The sequence below is a fragment of the Hemiscyllium ocellatum genome, chromosome 1, assembly GCF_020745735.1.
Source record: "Hemiscyllium ocellatum isolate sHemOce1 chromosome 1, sHemOce1.pat.X.cur, whole genome shotgun sequence".
Taxonomy (NCBI): Eukaryota; Metazoa; Chordata; class Chondrichthyes; order Orectolobiformes; family Hemiscylliidae; genus Hemiscyllium; species Hemiscyllium ocellatum.
Genome location: NC_083401.1, coordinates 58,486,043 through 58,512,971, shown reverse-complemented (window position 1 = coordinate 58,512,971; position 26,929 = coordinate 58,486,043).

Below are 26,929 nucleotides of genomic sequence, written 5' to 3'. Positions count from 1 at the left end.
CTGCCCCCTGTAAAAACGCCATCCCACATTCCCAATTCCTGCTCCTCCGCCGCATCTGCTCCCAGGAGGACCAACTCCAATACCGAACAACCTAGGTGGCCTTCTTCTTTAAAGACCGCAATTTCCCCTCAGATGTGGCTCACGATGCTCTCCACCGCATCTCCTCCACTTCCCGCTCCTCTGTCCTTGAGCCCCACCCCTCCAATCGCCACCAGGACAGAACCCCACTGGTCCTCACCTACCACCTCACCAATCTCCAGATACATCATATCATCCTTCGTCATTTCCGCCACCTCCAAACAGACCCCACCACCAATGATATATTTCCCTCCTCGCCCCTATCAGCGTTCTGGAAAGACCACTCCCTCCACAACTCCCTCGTCAGGTCCACACCCCCCACCAACCCAACCTCCACTCCCGGCACCTTCCCCTGCAACCACAAGAAATGCAAAACTTGCGCCCCCACCTCCCTCCTCACTTCCCTCCAAGGCCACAAGGGATCCTTCCATATCCATCTCAAATTCACCTGCACCTCCCCACACATCATTTACTGCATTCGCTGCACCCGATGTGGCCTCCTCTATATTGGGGAGACAGGCAACTACTTGTGGAACATTTCAGAGAACATCTCTGGGACACCCAGACCAACCAACCCAACCGCCCCGTGACTGAACACTTTAACTCCCCTCCCACTTCGCAAAGGACATGCAGGTCCTTGGCCTCCTCCATCGCCAGACCATGGCAACATGACGCCTGGAGGAAGAGCGCCTCATCTTGTGCCTAGGAATCCTCCAACCACAAGGGATGAATGCAGATTTCTCCAGCTTCCTCATTTCCCCTCCCCCACCTTATCTCAGTCCCAACCCTCGGACTCAGCACCGCCTTCTTGACCTGCAATCTTCTTCCTGACCTCTCCGTCCCCAACCCCTCTCCGGCCTATCACCCTCACCTTAACCTCCTTTCACCTATCGCATTCCCAACGCCCCTCTCTGAAGTCCCTCCTCCCTACCTTTTATCTTAGCCTGCTTGGCACACCTTCCCCATTCTTGAAGAAGGGCTCTTGCCCGAAACGTCGATTCTCCTGCTCTTTGGATGCTGCCTGACCTGCTGCGCTTTTCCAGCAACATATTTTCAGCTCTGATGCCATTGGATGTCAAGAAGAGATGATTAGCTTCACTCTTGTTGAAGATGGTCATTACCTGGCACTTGTGAGGCATAGATGTTACTTGCTATTAATTAGATCAAGTCTGAATGTTGTCCAGGACTTATTTTGTGTTGTCATGGATTGCTTCAGTACCTGGGGAATTGTGAATGGCAATGACCATTGTTCCTTATCAGTGAGCAAAGCTGCTTCTGACCTTTTTATTAACTGAAGAAACAGCTGAAGGTGTTTTTCACAAGGAGGCTAACTTGAGGAACTCTGCAGAGATGTCTCAGGAGTTCTCCACATTGCTGAATAAATGCCAGTGGTGTAGCTACACTGGAATATCTTGGCTTGAGATATGGCTCCTTCAGAAACACAGGTCCTCAGTCCTATCACCAGAACGTTATCAGGATGAATATCCTTTGCATACTCCACCACCTTCAGCTGTTTTTTGATCTCACATGGAGTGAATTGGTACCAGTGATACCAAAGACTGATACCTGTGATGCAAGGAACACCACTTGGCACTTCTGGCTTTAGAGTGTACAAATGTAGCTGGGCTCTCCCATCATTGAGGATGGAGATTTTTGTAGAGCCTTCTCTCTGGTTAGAGATTGAATTCTCCACCACCATTCATGATTGAATGATTCACTCTGCAGAGCTCTGACCTGATCCATTGGATGTGGGATCTTTCATAGTACTCTTTCAACAAGTTCACACCTCATTTGTAGGTATGTCTCATGGTGCTCCTGGAATGCCCTCCAGCATTCCTCATTGAATGAAACAAAGTGCTTCACATGTATTCTGACCAGAGCTATAATTGTTGTTGTGTTGCCATAATCTTACCAGACCATAGGAGCTGCTCTCATTAGAAAGAAGCGACTGGTGATGATTTAACCTGAAGGCCACCAGACCTCAGCCGAGGGAAGAGTTGGGAAGGAGAGTCCTTCATGGCAACCTCAAATCGGTGATGGGAATTGAACCACACTGTGGGCGTCACATTGCTCTGTAAATCAATGATCCAGCCAAGTGAGCCAAACCAATACACCAGAATTGTAATAATTGAAGCATCCCTTGACAACATTTAAAGTAGAGCTCCTTTAAAGAAAACTGCATATTATTTGCCTTTTGGATCTTTTTTTTATCCCAGTGCATAAGCTTTCAACAATGAGTGCATATACCCATCCAAATCTCTCTGCTAATACCTGAGGTTATTGAATGTCATAATGATGATTGAAGTCCTGGGTATTTGGAAGCACTCTTATTAAAATCCTCTTACTACTTTATCCCTTTTCAGACCATTCATTTTTCTTTGTCTTTAAGGAAGATGTGAAACTTCAGTTACATTAATGGTTGGAGAAGCTGGGGCTTTTCATTTTAGAGAAGACAAAGGTGAGGAAGAAATTTGATCGAGGTTTTCAAGATCAAGAATGAGATAAACTGGGAGAAACTGTTCCCACTGGTAGACGGCACAAACTAAAGTGATTGGTAAAAGACCCAGACAGACTTAAGAACATTTCTGTATGTGGCTGGGATTGTGGAAACAGGCCCTTCAGCCCAACAAGTCCACACCGACCCTCCAAAGAGTGACACACCCAGACGCACTCCCCTACACCTAACACTATGGGCAATTTAGCATGGCCAATTCACCTAATTTGCACATTTTTTGGACTGTGGGAGGAAACCCATGCAGACACAGAGAGAATGTGCAAACTCCATGCAGACAGTCGCCTGAGGCAGGAATTGAACCCGGGGCTGTGGGGCAGCAGTGCTAACCACTGTGCCACTGTGCCACCCATAACCGTGCTGTAATAGAAACATGGCCCAATCAAGCTGGGTTCCTGTCTGTTTTTATTTTCTGGGATCATAACATTATTGAAGGAGGAAAAACATTGCAGGGATTCATTTCTTTGAGATTTTGTAGTAATTGATACAACTGAGTGGCTTGCTAAGTTATTTCAGAGGACAGTTAAGCGTCAACCACATTGCTGTGGGTCTGGAGTCAGTATAGGCCAGACCAGGTGAGGATGGCAGATTTCCTTCCCTGAAGGACATTAGTGAAATAGATGGGTTTTACCAGCAATTGGTATCATGGTGATCAGTAGATTCTTAATTCTAGATTTTGAAAATTGAATTTCCCACCATCTGCCACGGGGGGGGTTCGAACCTAGGTTCCCAAAACAAAAATAAAATCTTAATCTGGGCCAATAGTCTAGCAATAATACCACTAGGCCACCACCATCCCTCTGGGGGAAACCAGTGGGCAATGAATAACTCTTACAAAGAGCAGCACAGACAAAATAGGATAAAAGGCTAACAATGAGTGACAATTGGCAGTAAATCTATTGTAAATAGCCTACACTGTGTACTGTCAGCAAAATGGGCTCAGGTTAAAGAATATGAAGCTTTGATTCACTAACTAATAATTTTGGAGGATTACATAAAGAGCACCATTTATGTTCAGTCTTTAAAAATTGCCATAAAGGAACAAAAATGATTAGATATATATTAACTTAAAAGCATGCACTCCCATGTTTTGCTCTCAAGGGCAGAATATTGTGTGTCAGCAATGGTCTGGTTAATGTCTCCATCCATTATTTTAAAAGATGGAAAAGATGGGGAATGTATGACTGAAATCCCGTTACATGTTGCTGGTGAATTGAACATTTTTTGCCAGGCATACTGAAGATAAAAAGCTTCTCAAAATAAAATATGCAGCCATTAAAGTAAAACTGAAATAGGGCAACTCTGAAGGGAAATGAATAAAATAACAATTAGATAATTTTCCAACTTTCCATTCATGGCATGGTTTCTGTGAGAAGATTTGTTTTTGATAGATTATTTTGAATAAAGATATGCCTTAAGTATGGGGAAAATGGATTGGATATCTGACTGAAATCTCACATGTGAAATTTTACACATCTTGACAGCTCTGTTAAATTGCCAGATCCTAGGTCACAAGGTAACTCATCTATCGTAATTCACCACTGTCCCCTAAGCAAAGAGGGGATGGTAGTGTAGTGGCAATGTCACTGGACTAGTAATAAAAAGGCCCAAGCTAATGATTAGTAACAGTGACCATGAATTGTTTATAGGCTCCCAGCTGGTTCACTAATATACTTTCCTTACCTGGTCTGGCCTACATGTAACTTCCCTTTATAGGCAAGGTGATGGCCTAATGGTAATATAGCTAAATCATTAATCCAGAAACTCAGCTAATATTTTGGGACCCGGGCTAGAATTCAGCCATGGCAAATGGTGAAATTTGAATTTAATAAAAAATATCTGGAATTCACAATCTACAGATGACCATGAAACCATTGCCGGAGAACCCACATGGCTCACTAATGTCCTTTAGGAAAGGTCTGGCCTGGTTTGGCCCACATGTGACCTCAATCCCAAAGCAATGTGTTTGACTCTGAAATGGCCTTGCAAGCCATTCAGATGTAACAATCTTTACAAGGCTGAATAAAGAAATAAAACAAGACAAACCATCCAGCATCAACCTCAGCACCGGAAAAGATGACGGCAGAAACAGCCCTGTCGAACTTGCAATGTCCTAGTGCGAAAATCGCAGAACTGTCTCAAAGACGAGTCACACAACAGCTTAACATTGTCATACTCATGGAATCATACCTGATAGATTTCAAACAGATCTAGAAACTCAAGACGGGGCATCCTTGTAGGCCATCAACAGCAGCAGAATTGTACTCCAGCACAATCTACAACCTCATGGTCTGGCATAACCCCCACTCAACCATTACCATCATTACCATCAAGCCAGGAAATCAACCTGAGAGGGTACATGAGAAACAGCACCAGACACAGTTTAAAATAGGGTGTCAATCTAATGAAGTTACCAAACAGGATAATTGTATGCCAAAAGCATATGCAGCAAGTGATAGGTGGAGCTAAGAGACCCACAAGCAATGGATTAGGTCTAAGCTCTACAGTTCTGCCACATCCAGTCATGAATGGTGGTGGACAATTAAACAACTCACTAGAGGAGGAAAAATCCCCATCCTCAATGATGGAAAAGCACAACACTTCAGTGCAAAAGATAAGATGGAAGCACTCACAGCAATCTTCACCCGAATGGATGATCCATCTCGGTCTCCTCCAGCAGTCTCAAACATTACAATTATCAGTCTTCAGACAATTCAATTGATATTGCAAAAAGCAGGAGAAATCCATCCCAACCAGTTATCGCCCGATCATCAGTAAAGTGATTGAAAGTGTCATCAAAATGAAAGGTGCTTACAAGCAGCACCTGCTCAGCAATAACCTGCTCAGTTACACCCAGCTTGGGTTCCACCAGGGTCACTCAGCTCCTGACCTCATTACAGCCTTGCTTCAAACATGGACAAAAAAGCTGAATTTCAGTGGTGAGGTGAAATTAACAGCTCTTGACATCAAGCCTATATTTGATCGAGTGTGGCATTAAGGAACCCGAGCAAAACTGGAATGACTGGGTATCGGGGCAAACTGTCACTGGTTGGAGTCATACATGGCAAATAGGTAGATGGTTGTGGTTGTCAGAGGTCATCTCAGCTCCAGAACATCTTTGGAGAGCTCATCAGGATAGTATCCTCAACCAACCATCTTTAACTGCTTCATCTTTAACCTTCCCTGCATCATAAGGTCAGAAGATGGACACTCATTGATGGTTACACAATGCTCACCACTACTCGTGACTCCTCAGATACTGTAGTAATCCATGCTTAAATGCAACAAGATCTGGACAACATCCAGGCTTGGGCTGACAAGTGGTAAATAAGATCTGCATCTCACAAATGCCAGGCAATGATCATCTCCAGTAAGAGACAATCTAACCACTGCCCTTACCAGTGAATGGCATTATCATCACTGAATTCCCCACTATCCATATCCTTACAGTTAATATTGACCAGATACTCAACTGACTCACTACATAAACACAGTAGCTACAAGAATAGCTCAGTGGTTAGGATTATAGTAACTCACCTCCTGATTCCCCAAACCTGTTCACCATCTAAAAGGCTCAAGTCAGGAGTTTGACAGAATATTCACCAATTGCCTGGATGGGTGCAGCTCCAACAAACTCAAGAAGCTTAGAACCATCCAGGACAAAGCAGCCTACATGATTGGCACCACCTCCACAAGCATCCACTCCCTCCACCACCGATGCTCAGTAGCAGCAGTGTGTACTATCTTCAAGATGTACTGCAGAAATTCACCCAAGAACCTCAGACAGCACCTTCCAAATCCATGACCACTCCTATCTAGAGGTTAAAAATCACGCAACATCAAGTTATAATCCAACAGGTTTATTTGGAAGTACTAGCTTTCAGAGTGCTGCTCCTTCAGTATTGTGTGATTTTTAACTTTGTCCACCCCAGTCCAACAGTGGCACTCCCTCATCATGCCTGTCTAAAAGGACAAGGGCAGCAGATATGTGGGAACAGTACCAGCTGCAAGTTCCTCTTCAAGCCACTCACCAGACCTAGAAATTGTCCTGACTTAGAAATATATTGTCACGGTGTCAATATTCTGGAATTCCCTCCCTAACAGCATTGCGGGTCAACTTGCAACACATGGATTGCAGGAGTTCAAGAAGGTAGCTCATCACTACCCTGAAAGGGCAATTAGGGATGGGCAATAATTGCTGAGCATACAGCAATGCCCATGTCTTACGAATGAATAAAAGAAAAGAATCAGAGCAAGAGAGTTGACTCTTATTTTTAGCTGTCCTCTATAATTCAAGGTCCATTTTATCCTGAAGGTGGCTGCGCAGGTGGATAGAGTGGTCAAGAAGGCATATGATATGCTTGCCTTCATCGGCCAGGGTATTGAGTGGAAGAACTGGCAGGTCATGTTAAAATTGTACAAGACATTGTTTGGGCTGCATTTAGAATACTGTGTACAGTTCTGGTCGCCACATTACCAAATGGATGTGGACACTTGGGAGAGGGTGCAGAGAAGGTTTACAAGGATGCTGCCTGGTATGGAAGGTGCTAGCTATGAAGAGAGATCGAGTAGGTTAGGATTGTTTTCATTAGGAAGAAGGAGATTGAGGGAGGACCTGATTGATGTCTACAAAATCATGAAAGGTATAGACAGGGTAGATAGAGATAAGCTTTTTTTCCAGAGTGAGGGATTCAATAATGAGACATCACATGTTCAAGGTGAGAGGTCAAAAGTTTAAGGGGGATACACGTGGAAAGTAATTTATACAGAGGGTGGTAGGTGCCTAGAATGCATTGCCAGCACTGGTAGTAGAGGCAGGCATGGTAGATTCATTTACGGTGCACCTAGATGAATGCATGAGTAGGTGGGGAGCGGAGGGAGACAGATGCTTAGGAATTGGGCAATAGGTTTAGACAGTGGATTTGGATTATCTCAGGTTTGGAGGGCCGAAGGGCCTGTTCTTGGGCTGTAAATTTTCTTTGTTCTTCTTCGTTCTTTACTAATCAAAACAGGTACCAAATGCTTCTCAGGAATGCCCATTTAACTATGAAAAAAAGAAATTCCTCTGCCTTCCTCTTCAGTCAGAGAATGGGCAAACAACAATTGCTATACTAAATAGCAGAGAACCATCACTATCCCTAGGTTAATGGACACTCAACTATTTGAATCTCCACTCATGCTGTGTTACTGCCACATTTCCAGCTCTCCTCTCCACTCACAGGAATATTTATTTCCATTTTATTGCCAGTGAACCATCAGGTCTAGTATGTGATCCCACTGAAAATAAACACTAACACTTTCAAACCTCGATGTTTAAGAATATTTTAGTTCTTGGGGGGGTGTCAACAGAAATAAACACAGCAGGGTAAGCTCTTGCTTTATCTTTTAAAATGAACACAACAATCATTGACTTGACATTTTACAGCTTTTAAATGCCCTCTGAGGCCTGCAGTACCATGTTAGCATCAAATCAGGAATGAAAGATCGATATCTTCCAGTTAATTCCCAACATACTGTGATTTAAGAAATGTACCTCACTCATGTTAGTGTCTGTTTCTATATTTACAGTATCAATCTTTAGAAATGTACACAAAATGATTTATTCACAAAGTCAAGTACATTATAAGCTGAAAATATTTAACTATATTGTAAGTCATTGCCGTGCTATTCTTCGTAATGATCAAACAGCTTGTGTATTGCTGTCCTGCTGTTTTCAACTATTCAAATCTGTTTTTCTAATACAGATTGAACATATTTGGATGCAGGTTCAATCATGCTAACTCGTTGAACACAGTGGTCAAAGTTAAGCTTGTGCTCTACTTACAGTCTTTATAGAAACTACTGAAAACATTATTTCTGAGACCTTAGATTGGGATGTCAATTTGCTGACAATACTCACTATAATTAGAAATAAAGATTGATTTTGCTTCTCCTGCTGACTCGTTGCCCTTCTATCATGTGGTTTGATGCCACACACTGAATTTAGGCTTGAGACAGACAGTCTGGCCTTTTTGTCAGGCTGTCATAGAGATTGGTGCTCAGACCTGATATGGACCAGGCCAGGCCCCCTCAAAATATTTTAAGAAGGCAGCCTCAGCCCTAATTTTTTGTCATTTTAAAGGCAGATATGAAGTGGATATTCCAGGTGTGATGGAGCTGGTCAAACCACTTGGCTTTAAAAAAAACAGAACTTATTTAAACACTACAGTTGAAACATAAACAAAAGAAAACAGAATTTCAAATAACTTAACTATTGGAAACTTAACTGTCTTGACAAGCAACTTAACTAAGGAGCTGTTCCACTTCCCGTAAAATCCCATAAACACACCCTTTGACAAAAGGTAAATTCAAGCACAGGCTCTTACAGGCACGAGAGATTTCAGAGAGAGAAGCCATTCAAGAATCATCTGCTGAAGCATGGAATCTTTTCGCACTGCAGCATCGTCTACTACAACTACTAGCAGCTTCTCTGCTACAACTAAACCAAACTAGAAAGAACCCTGAACTGGGAAAATGGTCACTGTCCTGCCATTATTAAACTAGGGTCTTTCCAGAGATTTCGGTATCTCTGCCTTTACGACCTCTTCTAAAAAAAAACTCAAGGAAAAAATATCTGCGTTAAAGTGACAGCATCATCACAGACCTAACTGCTTACAATGTATATAAATGACGTAGATGAAGGACTGGAAGGTATGGTTGTCAAATCTGATGATGATACAAACATAAATAGGAAATAGGTTGTGCAGAGGACTCAAAGAGGTTACAAAAAGATACTGACAGGTTAAGTGAGTGGGAAAAGATAAACCAAGAATACTAAATAAGCATTTATCTAAATGGTGAGAGATTGCAGAGCTCAGATATGCAGAGGTATCTGGATATCCTTGTACATGAATCACAAATAGTTGTATGCAGACACAGCAAGTAACTTCAAAAGCAACTAGAATCAGATCATTTGTTAGTAGGGTAATTGAATATAAAGTAGGGAGGTTATGCTTCAATTATAGAGGGTCCTGGTGAGATCACATTTGGAACACAGTGCATAGTATTCCTGCCTCATTTAAATAAGAATGTCAAAGTGTTGGAGACAGCACAGCGATGGTTTCCCATAAAAATCTGGAATGGGTGGGCTATCTTAGAAGAAAGGTTTGGCCAGGCTTATCTTGTATCCTTGGTGTTTAACAGGTGGCTTGACCCTCTGAAATATGTAGTACTGTTAGGGATCCTGACAGGGTGGACCTGAAGAGGATGATTTGACCTACAGGAGAATCTAGAACTAGAGATCATCGTTTCTACATCAGAAATTGCATGTTTAAAGCAGAAATTACATGGGTATTCTTTTTTCATTCAGACAGTTGTGAAATTTTCAGTCGCTCTTTCCAAAAATTTGTAAGCAGTGACCCTGAACATACTTAGAACAGACAGATAGCTGCTTGTTAAGCAACGGGTTGAAAGGTTATTGGACTGTTGGTGGGAAGGGATTTAGAGGTCATAACCAGATCATCCATGATCTTACTGAATGGTGAAGCAAGTTGGTGGGGCTGAAAAGTCTATATTGCTCCTGATTCATCTGTTTGTATGGATTAGAGTGGTGCTGGAAAAGCACAGCAGGTCACACAACATCCAAGAAGCAGGAAAATCTACTCCTTGGATGCTGCCTGACCTGCTGTCCTTTTCCAGCACCACTCTAATCCAGACTCGGGTTTCCAGCACCTGCAGTCCTCGTTTTTACCTCATCTGTTTATATGTTCTGTTCTGAGGCATGAATGTACCTTAGGAACATTGTTTGATCCTTGACAGGAACTTGAAGTTCTTGATTATCTTCTGGATTTGGAAGAATGCTGTAGGGATTTTGATCTCCTTGCACCACACTCTTTTTGTTGTTTTGTTTATTAAAATTATTGTTGAATCTTTGTTTTAAAGATTGTTGTTACGGTACTAAAATTAAATGCTGTTGAGGTTTCTGCTACTTTAAATGCTATTTTCAATGTAAAATTCAGTGTTGCTTTACCAAAACGATATCTCTTGAGACACGAATTAAGGTATTGCTTTTCCAAGATGGCTGAAGGATTTCCCAAAGATCTGTGGGTAGAAGTATCTCAAAATGGCTACTTGTGATATGTTTCAATGATTTTTGAAAAATGTTTTCCGTGGTGTCATTCATGTTGACATCTGTGATATTTTCATGCTAATATTGCCATCACGTGATCAGATTCATGCTCTTTCTCATAAACTGATATTTTTGTGTTTACTTAATAAAATTGACAACATTTCTTAGTTGCCAAATAACAGTTTGAATTTGATGCATAAACCACTAACAAATTAAGCTTTTTCTAACATGGATAAGAGCTAACGTTTTGAATGCCAATAAATGATTTTTTTCCTGGTTTTCTCTTCCTTTATCCAAACTCTTTTCTTTAAGTCTACATCTGAAGAATTATCTTAACTTGCTGTCGTTAACTTTGACTTTATTGAAAGAGTTCAGACATTTGTTAAGAAGTTTTACCTCTTAGTTTGTCCCATTTTTTGAGGAATCAAATTTGCTTGGTAGATACCCTTCTCATGGGTATTCACCTCTCCTCGGATGTTAGTGATTTTGACTGTTCTCACTGCGTTTTGTAAAGGTATCTTTCCCCTATTACTGATTGCAAAAAGTCTTTTTGAGATTTACAGTGTTCTGGTGGTTTCTCTGGAGGGGGTATCTATTCAGAACCATTTCTTCACAGCGGCTAGTCAGCTCGTGGTGTTTTTGGCAGTGAGCTGATTTCTTGAAATGGTTTTTGGCGTTCTGTTGTTTTTCAGGCAATCTCAGGTTTGTTTCTTGGGTTTCACTGCTGCCATGTATACCAAAGCAGTCACCACCACTGTGCTTTCATGCCACACCATAAGTTAAAATAAGAGACAGACTGATCGAGGAATAAATAAAGTTATGAATGGTCTACAGGATTCTAAAGCAACACTATTTGCTATATATCAAAACTAAAAACTGTTGTACATGGGAATCATGGATATCCTAGGCTCTGAATTATAGCTACATTAGGTAAGAATGATCCATCTTCACGTGCACATGCCCACATGTCCAGAAGAGTCTTCCTGGATAGATTGTTGCAGTCTGGTGGTGGTATTCCAGAAAGTACAGTGTACCATTTATGCTCAATGATGTGTTCAGATCTGTGACATCATCACAAGGCTGATCCAGGGTCCTGAAGCTACACAATTGTTAGCATCAGCTAGATAGAAGTGATGGTGATTTGCATGCCTCAGCCTCATTCTCATCAAACTAGCAAGTTTCAGGAATTTGCATTCAGATTGCTGAGTACAAGCTCTCTAACATTGGGTTTGCTTGCCCTGGAGCCACAGTAGTAATTGGAAGCACACCATTGTGAGCCAGTTCCATTGCCTAATCAGCTGATTAATAAGGTCCTGTCAGTTTCATATTAAAATTGCACTCAGAGTCCCAGATACATTAAAGGATATCAATTTGCATGTTTAAACAAATCTATTATGTGACAGGCAACCACTTCTGTTAACCACCAGTAGCCCCCACTGTGGGTCCATTTGTGTTGTTGAAGTGGTAGTCAGTTGACCTCAACTTGAGATTGTCAGTGCTCCATTGAAACTGAACTTAGAAGGAAAATGTTACCTTGTATTAACAATGATCCTCATACTAATTGTAAGTCGGGGATGGGGTAGAGGGGTGAGAGAATTGCAACGTATCAGCTTTTGGTCTTTGGGATCTGAGTTTGTATAAAGACAGGCTTCCTCAGTCTCTTAATTGGAACTTCTCTTTAACACATATACAGTTACATGCAGTAAATATAAAAGGTATTGATACACGGAAGGGTCTTGGGGATGCAAGCTTCCTGAAAGTGGCAAGGCAAGTGAATAAGGTGGTAAAGAAGACATATGGCATGCTTGCCTTTATCAATCGGGCATGGAGTATAAAAGTTGGCAAGTCATGCTTTGTCAAGATTAGAGTGATGCTGGAAATGCACAGCAGGTCAGGCAGCATCCGAGGAGCAGGAAAATTGACGTTTCAGGCAGGAGCCCTTCATCAGGAAGTTTTCAGCACCACTCTAACTTTGATTCTGTTCCCCAGCATCTGCAGTCCTCCCTTTCACCAAGTCATGTTTTGTATACATTCATTCATGCGATGAGGACATCACTGGCAAGCTCAGCATTTCTTGGCATACCAGAGGGTAGTTAACAGTCAACCAGATTGCTTTGAGTCTGGAGTCAGGTAAGGATGGCAGTTTCCTTCCCTAAAGGACATTAGTGAACAGATGGGGTTTTCTGACAATTTGCAACAGATTCGTGGTCATCACTGGAATCTTAATTCCAAGTTCTTTTCCCTCCACTGAATTCAAATTCGACCAATGCTATGGTGGGATCTGACCCTGAGTCTCCAGAACATTACTTGGGTCTCAGGATTGACAGTCCAGTGAAAGTACCACTAGGCCATCACATCCCCCAGCTGCAGGAAACGTTGCTTAGGCCACATTTGGAGTATTGAGTGTAATTCTGGTCAGCAGGCCATAGGAAGGATGTGGAGGCATTGGAGATGGTGCAAAGAGGATGACTAGAATATTGCCTGGATTGGAATGTATTACCAATAAGGAGAGGTTGAACAAACTTGGATTGTTTTCACGTAGGTATCGGAGGCTGAGGAACAACCTGATTGAAAATTTAAAATTATGAGACGCATGGATAGGGTGGAAAGTCAGAATATTTTTCGGTGGATAGAATAATCAAATACTGGGAGGCATAGGTTTAGGGTGAGGGGTGGAAATTTTAAAGGAAATGTGGGAGACAAGTATTTTACACAGAGGATGGTAGGTGCTCACTGGAATGCGCTACCAGGGAAGATGGCAGAAGCAGGTATAAGAGCAACATTTAAGTTAAAAATCACACAACACCAGGTTATAGTTCAACAGGTTTATTTGGAAACATTAGCTTTCGGAGCACTGTTCCTTCATCAGGTAGTTGTGGAGCAGGCATCACAAGACACAGAATGTATAGTGAAAGAATTTTATGGTTGTGCTTCACAAATACCTGATGAAGGAGCAGTGCTCAGAAAGCTCCTGCTTCCAAATTAATCTGTTGGAATATACTGTGGGGTGGCACGGTGACTCCGTGATTAGCACTGCTGCCTCACAGCACCAGGGTCCCAGGTTCAATTCTGGCCTGGGGTGACTGTCTGTGTGGAGTTTTCACATTCTCCCTGTGTCTGCGTGGGTTTGCTCTGGGTGCTCTGGTTTCCTCCCGTAGGCCAGGTTAATTGGCCATGCTAAAGTGCTCACAGTGTTAGGCGCATTAGAGCAATGGGACTGGGTGGGTTACTCTTTGGAGGGTTGGTGTGGATTTGTTGGGCCGAAGGGCCTGTTTCCATACTGTAGGGAATCTAATCACATAATCTGGTGCGATGTGATTTTTAACTTTGTCCATCCCGGTCCAACACTGGCTCCTCCACATCATAGCACCATTTAAGAGGAATTTAGCCAGACACATAGACAAGTAGAGAACAAAGGGATATAGACCACAAGTAGGGAGACGGTATTAGTGTATAATAGCATCATGCTTGCACAGGCATGGTCAGCTAAAAGGCCAGCTCCTCTGCGGTACTGTTCTGTGTTCAATGTTTAAAATGATTTTAGGCATTTCCCCCAATTCCAAGCAATGAAAATTATTAAATCTGTTCAAATAAATTATTTAATTAATGGTATATAGAAGTGGTAAATTCACAGGTAGACAAATAAAGGTTATGGCAGATTTTTTCCAGTCCAGGCAGTCTCAGCATTCTTTAAAACAATAATAGCTTAAAATAGCTGTAACAATCTGAATAAATTGTATAGATGTGTAAAGTATTTTTTTATTATATATTATTGATACACTAATCAATAAACACTTATATCAGCAAAACTCTGCACTACAAAGCATTCCTAAACCTTTCTCCTTACCACCACACACAAAAAAAGACTTCTATTTAAATTCCTTCTCCCTGCTGTGCCGTTCTCTGAGATAATATGCTAAAAATAATTAGAGAAACAAGAATGGCCACCTAGGGTATCGACAAGCCTCTCATTTGTAAGGCTCACAGACAGTTATTATCCATTATGCTGCAGTACAATGACTGAGACAGAGTAAAATTGGTTCACAATGCAGGCACTTCAGAAACAGGCACAGGACACTGCGGGACATTGCCTGGAAAGTAATTCAAGTTTGGAAATGCAAGTTCCTTTCAAGCAGATGACTCTCTGCAATTGACCTTAAAAATTGAATTGTGCCAAAACTCACCTTACGGGTTTCTGCAGGCGTTGAAATAAAAATGGAACTGTCATTGTAGACATTTGTAAGATGAACAACAAGCTGTGAGTGCTGTGATTAAAATTTGTTCAGGATCAGAAACAGAAGAATATGTAAATTGCAATATAAACCTAGAACTGCACTGAGAAGTTTCAAAACCACATCTGGTCAGTCCTTGGTCAATAAATGGCCCAGTGTGGAATTGAGCAACTCAGACTGGGCAGGGCTCCAACTTGAATTCTCATTTGTTGCTGAATGTCCACTTTCAGCCAGGATAATAATTGTGGCTTATGTTGTTAGATTAGGGTGTCCACTCATTATTAATATTCAGGAATTTCTCCTGGTATGTTTGTCAGTATCCATATCAGGTGAAGAAACCATTGGATTTGAAAACGATTACATGGCATAAAGCTTATCACCCAGGTTAACTGGGAAATACGTGAAGGTTGATCCAAAGTCTTGAAATACTAGTGAGTAATTACAACCCATGAATTCTGTGTCCTCACCATCAGGTTTGCAGACAGGACCTGGACCTGTAAACTCCCTTGGATAGTCATCCCACCAGCTCTCTGCCCATCCTCACCTTCCCACAGTTTTACAGTGGCACAGGCAATTCCACGGCAAGCCTTCTCCATGCTCCAACGGAGATCCTTAAGTAGCCAATTAATTATCAATTAAGCACCATTTCCCATACAGCTTCAATTCTCAAGCTGGTGGGTGAAGGTCAGGAGCAAAGAGAATCTTAGAAGATCACTCTGCTCAGGTCTTGGATAGGAAGGAGAATGGGGCATCTCCTTTTTCAACATTGGTTATACGAGTGTAACTACATACCAAGGTCAGACTGAAGCAGTCCATGCTTGTATACATTAAGACCTGAAGAATTTTCAGATTTGGGCTGATAGATAGCAAGTAACATATTGACTATACAATGCCTGGCAATCACCATCTGCACAGAACAGAATTAAAATCTCCCTTTGGCAAGATCATTATTGAATATTCCACTATAAACATTCTTGGGGTAAACATTAATCAGAAACTGAACTGGATCAGATGTACAAATACTTTGCATACAATAGTATTTCAGAGGCCAGACTAAGTCAGAGGTGTGATGGTATATTGTTTGTTTGCCCTGGATGAGTGCAGCTTCAACAACATTCAACACGTTTGACAAAACAATCTTCTTGACAGCACTCCATCCAATAGCTTCAACATTCACATCCTCTGCTTCTAGCACAGAGGAGTGGCAATCTATGATATCTATAGGATGCATTGCAGCAAGCCTCTTTTGACTGCACCTTTCAAATTTGTGACTTGTGTCACCCACAAGGACAAAGCAGCACTTGCATGGGAAAACCACCATTTGCAAGTTCCCCTTCAAGCAACACACCATTTTGTCTTGAAAATACATTATTGTTTCTTCGCTGCTGCTGGGTCAAAGTGCTGGAACTGCCCCCACAGCAGCACTGTGGAGTGTATCCAGAGCACATGGACTACGGTAGCTCATGAGATGGCTCTGCACTATCTTCTCAATGGTACCTACAATAGGCAATAAATATTAGCCTAGCCAGTGTCATACATCTCAGAACAAATAAAAGAGATTTTTTAAAAAACTCAATCGACTTCTTTGCCCAAATGTTTGGCCACTCCTCTTAAAATTGGCTTCTTTTGGTTCTCTGTCACCTGCTGTCTATGAAGTATCTCAATGGTTTTCAAAGTTAAAGTTGCTAAATTCTGTAAGTTGTTATTGCATAGCATGTTGGATTCTTTCAAGATAAGTATAGGCCAAGAATTAAGGCCCATGCTGCCAACTGCCAACCAAGTTGAAAAGAATGAGTGAAGACTTATCACCAGGGCCAGATGAATAGAAGCCAAGGATGTAATGGCGGACCCTCTGGGGCTCATTTTCCAATTGCCACTAGATATAGGCAAGGTACTAAAGGATTGGAGGCCTGCAATGTTATGGTATTATGAGTAACGGCTGTGAGGGATAGACCCAATAATTATAGGACTGTCAGTCGATCCTTGGCGATGGGCAGAATCAATAAAGATAGATAGGATTAACTATTCTGAGAAAGGCACAGATTAATCAGGGATAGGCAGCATGATTTTGTTAACTGACATAAGTGAAACTTTTGAAGATGTAACAAGGAAGATTAGTGAGAACAGTGTAGTGGATGCTGTCTGCATGGATTTTAAGAAAGCATCTGACAAAGTCCCACATGGCAGATTGATTAGAAAAATTATAGCCCACAGTGAGTTGGATCTAAAATTGACTCAGTGACAGGAAACAAAGGGTAATAGTCAACAAATGTCTTTGTAAATGGACAGCGGTTTCCAGTGATGCTCCATAGTACTCACTGTGGGTACCTTTGCTTTTGTGGCATATATTAATGATTTAGATTTAAATGTAGTTGCTGCTAAAATTGACTGAGAAAAGGTGAACCCCAGTGTTAGTGATATGTGTGTACGAAAGCTTCATTAGACTGAGAAGTCTTGAAAGCAGGACATGCAAGGGCATGGGGCAAGACTCAGTGAAGCCATGAAACTTAGAAAGCTAGAAAACTAGGACATTTGGTGAGAGAGGATAGTTGGAGATATTGGACAATTGAAATGAACTGATGGAAACAAAAATGTGCGAGCTCCTAAATGAGAAAAGGATGGGGGCACCATTGAATAACATTTGCATGTGGAAGAAAGCATGATTTGTAATAAAGCAAACGTGGGAGAGGAAGCTTAGCTCAGGATTTACGAGACTATTTAAGAGAAGCTACCATTGAATCTTGTAACTAATGGAATTTAATTTAGATAGATGTGAGATGCTGCATTTTGCAAAAGCAAATCACTGCAGGACTTATACACTTAATGGTATGGTCCTGGGGAGTGTTGCTGAAACAAGAGACCTTAGAGTGCAGGTTCACAGCTCCTTAAAAATGGAACTAGTCAAGATAGTGAAGAAGGTGTTTGGTATGCTTACCTTTATTGTTCAGAGTATTGAGTATCGGAGTTGGAAGGTCATGTTGCGGCTGCACAGGACATTGGTTCTGCCACTTTTGGGATATTATGTGCAATTCTGGTCTTCCTCTGATTGGAAAGATGTTTTGAAACTTGAAAGGGTTCAGAAAAGATTTACAAAAATGTTGCCAGGGTTAGTAGGTTTGAGCTTTAGGGAGAGGCTGAATAGGCTGGACCTATTTTCCCTGGAGCATCAGAGGCTGAGGAGTGACCTTATAGAGATTTATAAAATCATGAGGGGCATGGATAGGACAAATAGACAAGGTTATTTCTCCAGGATGAAGGAGTCCAAAACTAGAGGACATAGGTTTAAGGTGAGAGAGGAAAGATATAAAAGATATCTAAGGATCAACATTTTGATGTTGATGCCGGTATGGAATGAGCTACCAGAGGAAGTAGTGGAGGCTGTATAATTATAATATTTAAAAGGCATCTGGATGCATATATGAATAGGAAGGGTTTAGAAGGATATGGGCCAAGTGCTGACAAATAGGACTAGATTAGGTTAGGATATCTGGTCAGCATGTACAAGCTGGACTGAAGGGTCCATTTCCGAGCTGTACATCTCTATGACTCTAATTGTTCTGTAAATAGGTGATTACGATTTGGGCTCAATCAATCACAATTTTTTCTAATCATTAGAATCCATCCTCTGCTCATTCCTTTCCTAGCTCACAGTGCCACTGACTTGCTATATTGTGCTTCAACTTAATGAATGCTATTTGTAAAACTCTAATTTATCTGTACCTCTGACAGATGTGCTCTTTAATATGACTTGTTCAGTAAAATTAGATTATTCTGATGGAAATGGATCTTGCATGCAATCAAGCACAAACAGATTTAGCAATGGGGCTCTGAAAATGACAACCCATGTTATCTAGAAATTTAACAAAATAATTTAATGTTTGCATTTAAATCAGAGTTTTGCAAATTTATCAGATTCTTTTATTTGTTTCTGAAATGAAGAAGTCAGTGATCATGGCAGCACTGTTTGTCCAAAAGTTGCTTTGGCATAATTCCAAGATTGCATTAGCATGATAATTCTGATTGACATTCATGGTAATAAATTGAAAAAAAATTACATCCCTTCTTTTCACTTTGCAGCTGTGCCCATGCCAAAACATTACTTTTCCTTTGTAGGTAAGTTCCAAAAGATTTGAGGAAAAATAATTCATTATTTGTGAAGTGGTATACACAGTATATGTTCCACTTTTTAATAATCTATGTTTTGTAATGTTTTTTGCATTCTTTAACTAAAAATAAGTTCAGCACACAAATTCATATCAAATAGTTTGATAAACAAATGATCTGTCGCAACTACTATTAACTCTCAACACTTCTCCTTGATTTTGTCTCAAAAGTAACCTACAGTGTCCAAGGCTGAAATACCTTCAGCTGCTTCACTTAAGACCTTGCCTCCTACTTAAGGTCAAAACTGACGAAGTTCACTAATGATTGTACATATATCAGCACTACTCGTGACACCTCAGATACTGAAGCAGTCCCTGTTCAAATGTGGCAAGACCTAGGCAATTTCCATGCTTGGTCTGAAAAGCAGCAACTAACATTTGTACCACACAAATACCAAGCAATGACTATCCCATCAAGAGAGAATCTAACCAAAGCCCCTTGACATTCAGTGATTTTGGGGAGAGAGAAAGAGTTGATGATTCGAGTACAATATAACACATTAATGCTGTCTTGCACTACTCAGCTGCTATCAGGCTTGCTGAGTTTTCTCCAGTACTGTCTGTTTTTATTTTAACCTCCAGAATCTGCGTTACTTTGTTCTTAGTTAACTGCAGATTTAACTTTATGTTCGCTATCATCATCCCCATTCATTTTTACTCACTTATGAAAGGAATGTATACAGCTGTTGTTAGCTTGAAGAAGAATGATGCCTTTTTCTGCTCAATGAGTACAATTTGTCAACAGCATCTTTCATGCTTCTTGGCATTGTTAAGTTTGGATACACTGTGGGTTAATTGGTATCTCTGAAAACTTACATGTGAAGTGTTATATTTGGGTAATATCACCTCAATACTGTCAAATGTTTAATTGTATCACAGAGGGATTGTGACGTAAGCCAAATCAATGTGCTGCTGTTGCTGCAGTAACCTAATGAAACAGCTCTCATCAGTAACATCCAAAGAAGATATTTACTCTTACCATTTTGCCTTTCCTTTCGGTCCGGTGTAACATATGACTTTGTGTCATACAAACAACAGCATAAACTAGATTCACTTTTCTATGACATTCACACAGAGTATGTTTCTCATAATGAAATGTCTCTCCACTCTGGCATTTACCATTAACTTTAAATACTCTCATGTCATGTATATCAATTAACTGGGTTGATAGTAGCCTGGGAATTTCCTCAGTGCTATGCCATCACAACCTCTCTGCAAGTACATTGAAAGCCACATTTACTGTGTAAACATGGTTTGCATTGGACTTCCAGTAACTCTAAGGTATTGGATTAGAAGAAGATTGAGTTAAATTTCTTATGTGTCTTGGCTCAATATTAGAAATGCATAATCTTACCAATGTGATATTTCTATTTCAGACATTACTGAGGGATTTTGATAACCTCATATCTATTAGGACAATTAATTGGTGGTGATTACTTGGTTTGAACTTAACCAGAAGGTCTTGAGACATGCACTCAACCAACGTTTACACTTGATGGCTCTAGACGTCAATGTGAGCAGTTTAGAATCAAGCTGCAGTGACACAGGAGATCACTTACATCCTTCAGTCTTTGGTATACACTTATTACAAGGACACAGGCACAATGAAAAAATGGTGAAATATTTCAAAATCAGAGAAATGCCTGACTAGGAGGGGAGCCTACAGGTTGTTGTGTTCCATTGCATGTACTGCTGTCCTAGATGGTGGAAGTCAACAATTTGGAAAGTGCTGGTGAGGGAGCCTTGGTGAGTTGCTGGAGGACATTTTGTCAATGGTGCCCAATGTTTGCACTGTGCGCCAGTGGTAGAGAAACTGAAAATTTAAAATGGAGTGTCGATCAAGCAGCTGGTTTGTTTTTGGATGCTGTTGAGCTTCTTGAGTGTTATTAGAGCTGAGTGGCTTGATGGAACGCAAACTGCACATCAATAAACCAGTTATCACTTTGTGAGTGCACCTGAAACACTGCTGATGGTGAATCACTGAAACTACCAGCATTAAAAAGCTAAATTTTGGGTCCTTTACACCGACACTAATGAATCTTCATCAAGTGTTTAAGCATTTTGCTAATGATCTAACTGTCTCAATCTTCCTTTTAAAGTATGCAGTCAATTTGTGGTGATGGTCATAACTGAAGATAAAGGTTCTAGATAAAGACTCTTCCACATAATGTTAAGAAATCATCAATTTCTATTTGAACCGATAGATGACTGAACTGATTGGTTTCTTAGTGCTGGCCCGTAATTGTGTATTAGCTCTTAAACTAATTAAATAATGAGAAGAATTTACTAAGGAAAGGTTATACTGCATTTTTTCCCATTCATGACACTCTCTTTGTTATCAATGCAAATAGCAAAAGACATCGGTCATATGATTCTTATCTTTTAAGAGCCTTGAAGTGCACAAACACATATCAGAAAACCTTCTGTTTAGTCAACATTTAATTTCCTGTCCTTTCATAGACAACTCTCATAGTTAATGTCAGGTATCTTAGGGTATTTCTAGCCTAGTGGTTATATAAACCTTATTGAGTTCTTTGAGATGGTGACCAAACAGGTGGATGAGGGTAAAGTGGTTGATGTGGTGCACATAAATTTCAGTAAAGCATTTGTTAAGGTTCCCCACTGTAGGCTATTGCAGAAAATACGGTGGTATGGGATTGAGGGTGAATTAACGGTTTGGATCAGAAATTGGCTTGCTGAAAGAAGACAGAGAGTGGTTGTTGATGGGAAATATTTATGCTGGAGTTCAATTACTAGTGGTGTACTGCAAGGATCTGTTTTGGGGCCACTGTTGTTTGTCATTTTTACAAATGACCTGGATGAGGGCAAAGAAAGATGGATTAGTAAATTTGCAGTTGACACTAAGGTTGGTGGAGTTGTGGACAGTGTTGAAGGATGTTGTGGGTTACAGAGAAACATAGATAAGCCATAGAGCTGGGCTGAGAGGTGGCAAATGGAGTTTAACGCAGAAAAGTGTGAGGTGATTCACTTTGAAAGGAGTAACAGGAATACAGATTCCTGGGCTAATTGTAAGATTCTTGGCAGTGTGGATCAGCAGAGAGATCTCAGTGTCCATGTACATCGATCCCTGAAAGTTGACACCCAGGTTAGTAAGGTTGTTAAGAAGGCATATGGTGTGTTAGCTTTTATGGGTCGAGGGATTGAGTTTTGGAGCCATGAGGTCATGCTGCAGCTGTACAAAACTCTGCTGTGGCTGCACTTGGAGTATTGCATATGGGAAGGATATGGAAGCTTTGAAAGGGGTTCAGAGGAGATTTATTAGGTTGTTTCCTGGTATGGAGGGAAGATCCTATGAGGAAAAGCTGAGGGACTTGACACTGTTTTCATTACAGGGAAGAAGGTTGAGAGGTGACTTAATTGAGACATATGAGATAATCAGAGGGTTAGGTAGGGTGGACAGTGAGAGCCTTTTTCCTTGGATGGCAATGGCTAGCATGAGGGGACATAACTTTAAATTGAAGGGTGATAGATATAGGACAGATGTCAGAGGTAGTTTCTTTACTCAGAGAGTAGTAGGAGCGTGGAACACACTGCCTGAAACAGTAGTAGACTCGCCAACTTTCAGGGCATTTAAATTGTCATTGGATAGACATGTGGATGATAATGGAATAGTGTAGGTTGGATGGGCTTCGGATTGGTTTCACAGGTTGGCACAACATTGAAGGCTGAAGGGCCTGTACTGCACTGTTTTATTCTTTGTTCTATAAGACATTGGAGCACAAAGTTGGCCATTTGGTCCATCGAGTCTACTCCACCATTCAATCATGACTGATAAGTTTCTCAACTCCATTCTCCCTTCTCCCCATAACCTTTTATCCCCTTAGCAATCAAGAATCTATGTATCTCTGTCTTAAATATATTCAATGACCTGGCCTCTACAGCCTTCTGTAGCAATGAATTCAGTAGATTCTTCACTCTCTGGCTTAAGACGTTTCTCTTCATCTCCTCTCTCAAGGGTCTTTTAAGGCTGTGCCCTCGGGTCCTAGTCTCTTCTACCAATGGAAACATCTTCCCAATGTCCATTCTATCCAGGCTTTTCAGTATTCTGTAAGTTTTAATTTGATATCCCCCATCACCCTTCTACACTTGATCAAGTATAGACCTAGAGTCCTCAAACGTTTTCATATTTTAAGCCTTTCCTTCCTGAGATCATTCTCATCAACCTCCTCTGGAACTACTCCTGAGACATGGAGCCCAAAATTGCTCACAATTTTCTAAAAGAGGTCTGACCACAACCTTATTTACTGATTGATTTATTGTCACGTGTAATGAAGTACAGTGAACATCTTTGTTTATGAGCAGTACAGGCAGATCATATTAAGCAAGGATATACAGTTGTAAGAAGACTTAGAGGCATACAGGTTACATTGCTCAGGCGTGTGCTCGGCATGATCAATGTCAGCAAGATCAGCATTATAATGCCTCAGAAATACATCCCTGCTTTTATATTCTAGTCCTCTTGAAATAAATGCCAACATTATATTTGCCTTCCTAATTGCCGACTCAACCTGCCAGTTAACCTTAAGAGAATCCTGGACTGGGAGTCCCATGCTGCTTTGCACTTCACGTTTCTGAATTTTCTCCCCCTTTAGAAAATAGTCTATGCTTCTATTCTTCTTACCAATGTGCATGACCTCACACTTTCCCATGTTGTACTCCATCTGTCACTTCTTTGCACACTCTCCTAACCTGTCTAAATCCTTCTGCAGCCTTCCTGCCTTCTCAGTACTAGGTCCATCCATCTATCTTTATATCATCTGCAAACTTAGCCAGAATGCCCTCCATTCCTTCATCTAGATCATTAGCACATGAAGTGAAAAATTGTGGTTTGAATACTGACTTCTGAGGAATATCACTACTCACTGGCTGCCATTCTGAGAAGGACCCTTTTATCCCCACTCTCTGCTTTCTGCCAGACAGCCAATCCTCTATCCATGTTAACACCTGGCCTCTGATACCATGGGCTCTTATCTTACTCAGCAGCCTTCTGTGCTGTCAAAGATGTTCTGGAAGTCCAAGTTAATAACATCCATTTGCTCTCCTTGGTCTCATTGTCTCCTCAAAGAATTTTAACAGATTTGTCAGGCATGACCTCCCCTTGATAAAACCATGCTGACTTTGCCCTATTTTATCATGCAAATATTTCAAAATCTCATTCCTTACTGGACAAGTAACTCAGGAGCCTGGATTAACAATTAGGAGACATGAATTCAGATCTGAACAAGACAGTTGGCGAATTAAAATACAGAGAATTACAGAAATCTGGATTAAAAGGACTATTATTAATAATGTTGATTTTGAAACAACCAGATAATCATAAAACAAGGAGACAACATCTGCTGTGCTTACCCGCTCTGGCCTACATGTGATTCTAGAACCACAGCGTCATGGAGCAGAATCTAATGAGGGCCACAGGGTCCTTGCCCACTCATTGGAGAACTGATGGATGTATTTGGAAGACATAAAACTAGCCAAGATAAAGCCACTCATGAGACAGCTGATCAAGGAGAATTCAGAGATAGAGTAAATGGTCAGGGAACAACATGTCAAGGAAATGTTTGTTGCTGAGCAAACATTTAAAGGAAACCCAGTGGATGATGTTATAGGATTTCTATACATACAGTGGAACACAAAAAGAAGCCAGAATCCATGCAGGTTACCTGCATTGGCAAGAGAAAGTTGTTTCATATTATCAACAGGATGGATATCTAGAACAACACAGAGTTAACAGAAATGTTTCCACTCCAACTACACTGAAGAAAGTTCAGATGATTACAAGTCAGCAAAGTTCATGAGAAGATGCAAATGATAAGAAAACTAATGAGCTGTATGTCCCATTTGAGTGTCAAGTAAAGTAAGGGGCAATCCTCAAGTAGCATGACTGAGCATGTAGGATTTGTCAGGGAAGAAGCCACAGGGAGCCACAAATGTTCAACCTGATAACAAGTTGAAATATGGAGTCCATGGCCCTTAGCACAATATCACTGGTAGATTGAGATTAAGCGTTTGCTCACACAGATTGTAAACAGGATGGATAAGGCTTGCTAAGAACCACTACTGTGATAAAAACAACCAATGTTCACAGAATTAGGACATAGGCAAGAAGCAACTGCCTGGTTTAAAGTTCTAGGCTACTGTTAAGATAAATATTCCTGGCTCAAGGTTTCAACAGAACAAGTGTCATGAAGGACATTCATCAAATTAAAGGTCCCTAGATGATATTATGAGATATTTACCTGCACCAGCAGAAAACAGCTCCTCTGTAAAGGAATTTAAGGAGATTAAGGGTCCTTCAATTCAGGTAATGGACCAATTGCTTTGTACAGTTGGAACAATATGCTGCACAAAGGGCATCCAGAAGATAAAAAAGCCTCCAACAGGAAGAGACAGATCTCATAGGATCCAGAACACAATTAAAGTCAATACTCTTCAAGTCAAAGCCCCACCATATAACCATAGAGTGACTCCATCTAACTCAATTCCTCCAATACTGGCAACACCCTTGTAAATCTTTTCTGCACCCTCTCAAGTTTAACAACATCCTTCCTATAGAAGGGCAAGCAGAAATGTACACAGTATTCTAAAGGTGACCTCACCAATGCCCTGTACAGCAGTAACATGACATCACAACTTCTATATATCAATCTTCCAAGTTCAAAGATAATTCATTCTGGTATAAAAGAGAAGTCTACAGATTGGGCTAGACATTGAGTGGTCATACAGCTGCTACAGCATTAACTTTCTTTCCCCCAAAATAAACAATTTCCAATAAAGGAAGGTGACAGCAATAATCACTGAGGTCACTATGTTCCATAAGCTGATGTCAAAGATCTAAATGATACTGTACGTCTCCTATTATCAATGCAGTATTTACAAAAATAAAAGTTTTGTTCACAAAAAGAATCAAACTAACCTTTACATGATGGTGGGAAATTAGACCATTTTTGTCCTGCCATTGTGAATAGTTGTCCCTGTCCATTGGCTAGAAACATTCAAATGGGTGATTGACACTGGGTGAACTATCAGTCCTGAGAAATTGGGGATATCAACAAATTCTCAGGGTCAGAGGGCATTCTTCATCAGGGAGCAGTCCTCATCAGGAGCTGTCTTCTTCAGATGGAAGATAGACCAGAAGAGATTGATGGAAGACCCAAGGTAAAGTTCCCTAAAACTTTAGCTAGAGACTAGGATGCTGCCTTCACAACTTACGATGGTTGACTGCCTACATTAGATAACTGTGGTCCTAAATTCCCAAAATCTACCATTATGGAAGACTTTTTTAGGGAGATATTGTGTAAAATAGTAGTTCTGAAAGGGTTAATGCTGAAGACTGCATTAAGCTCCTTCAATCTAGTGATGTCATAAAATCTTGGGTGGGGAATGGCAGAATATCCTAGGATCCTAAGTGGATAGATCTATTATCCTAGGTCTCACAATAATCTTAGTAACAATGTCAATCTTCCCAATATACCTTCTACATGGTTGTTATCAAGCAAAAAACTATGTCCTGTTTAAGACAAGATTGTCTTCTTGTTAGACTAATGAGAGATTTTATTTTACTGGTTTACACCATGTAGATCCTGTAGTCCCAATCAGAGCCAGAGAATGGTACCAGCAATCTACCTAATCACGTGTTAGCAGTGGTTGGCACTGCATGCTTATATAACAGTCATCCCTGAGTGCGCAGTGTTCCTAGTTAGTGCAGACACAGCAGAGGTTACAACACATGAAGGAGTTTTTGACAATGATCCTAGATTCCATGAAATATCATGGCATCAGACCAAACATGGAAAAAAGATACCTAAGCTGACTATTA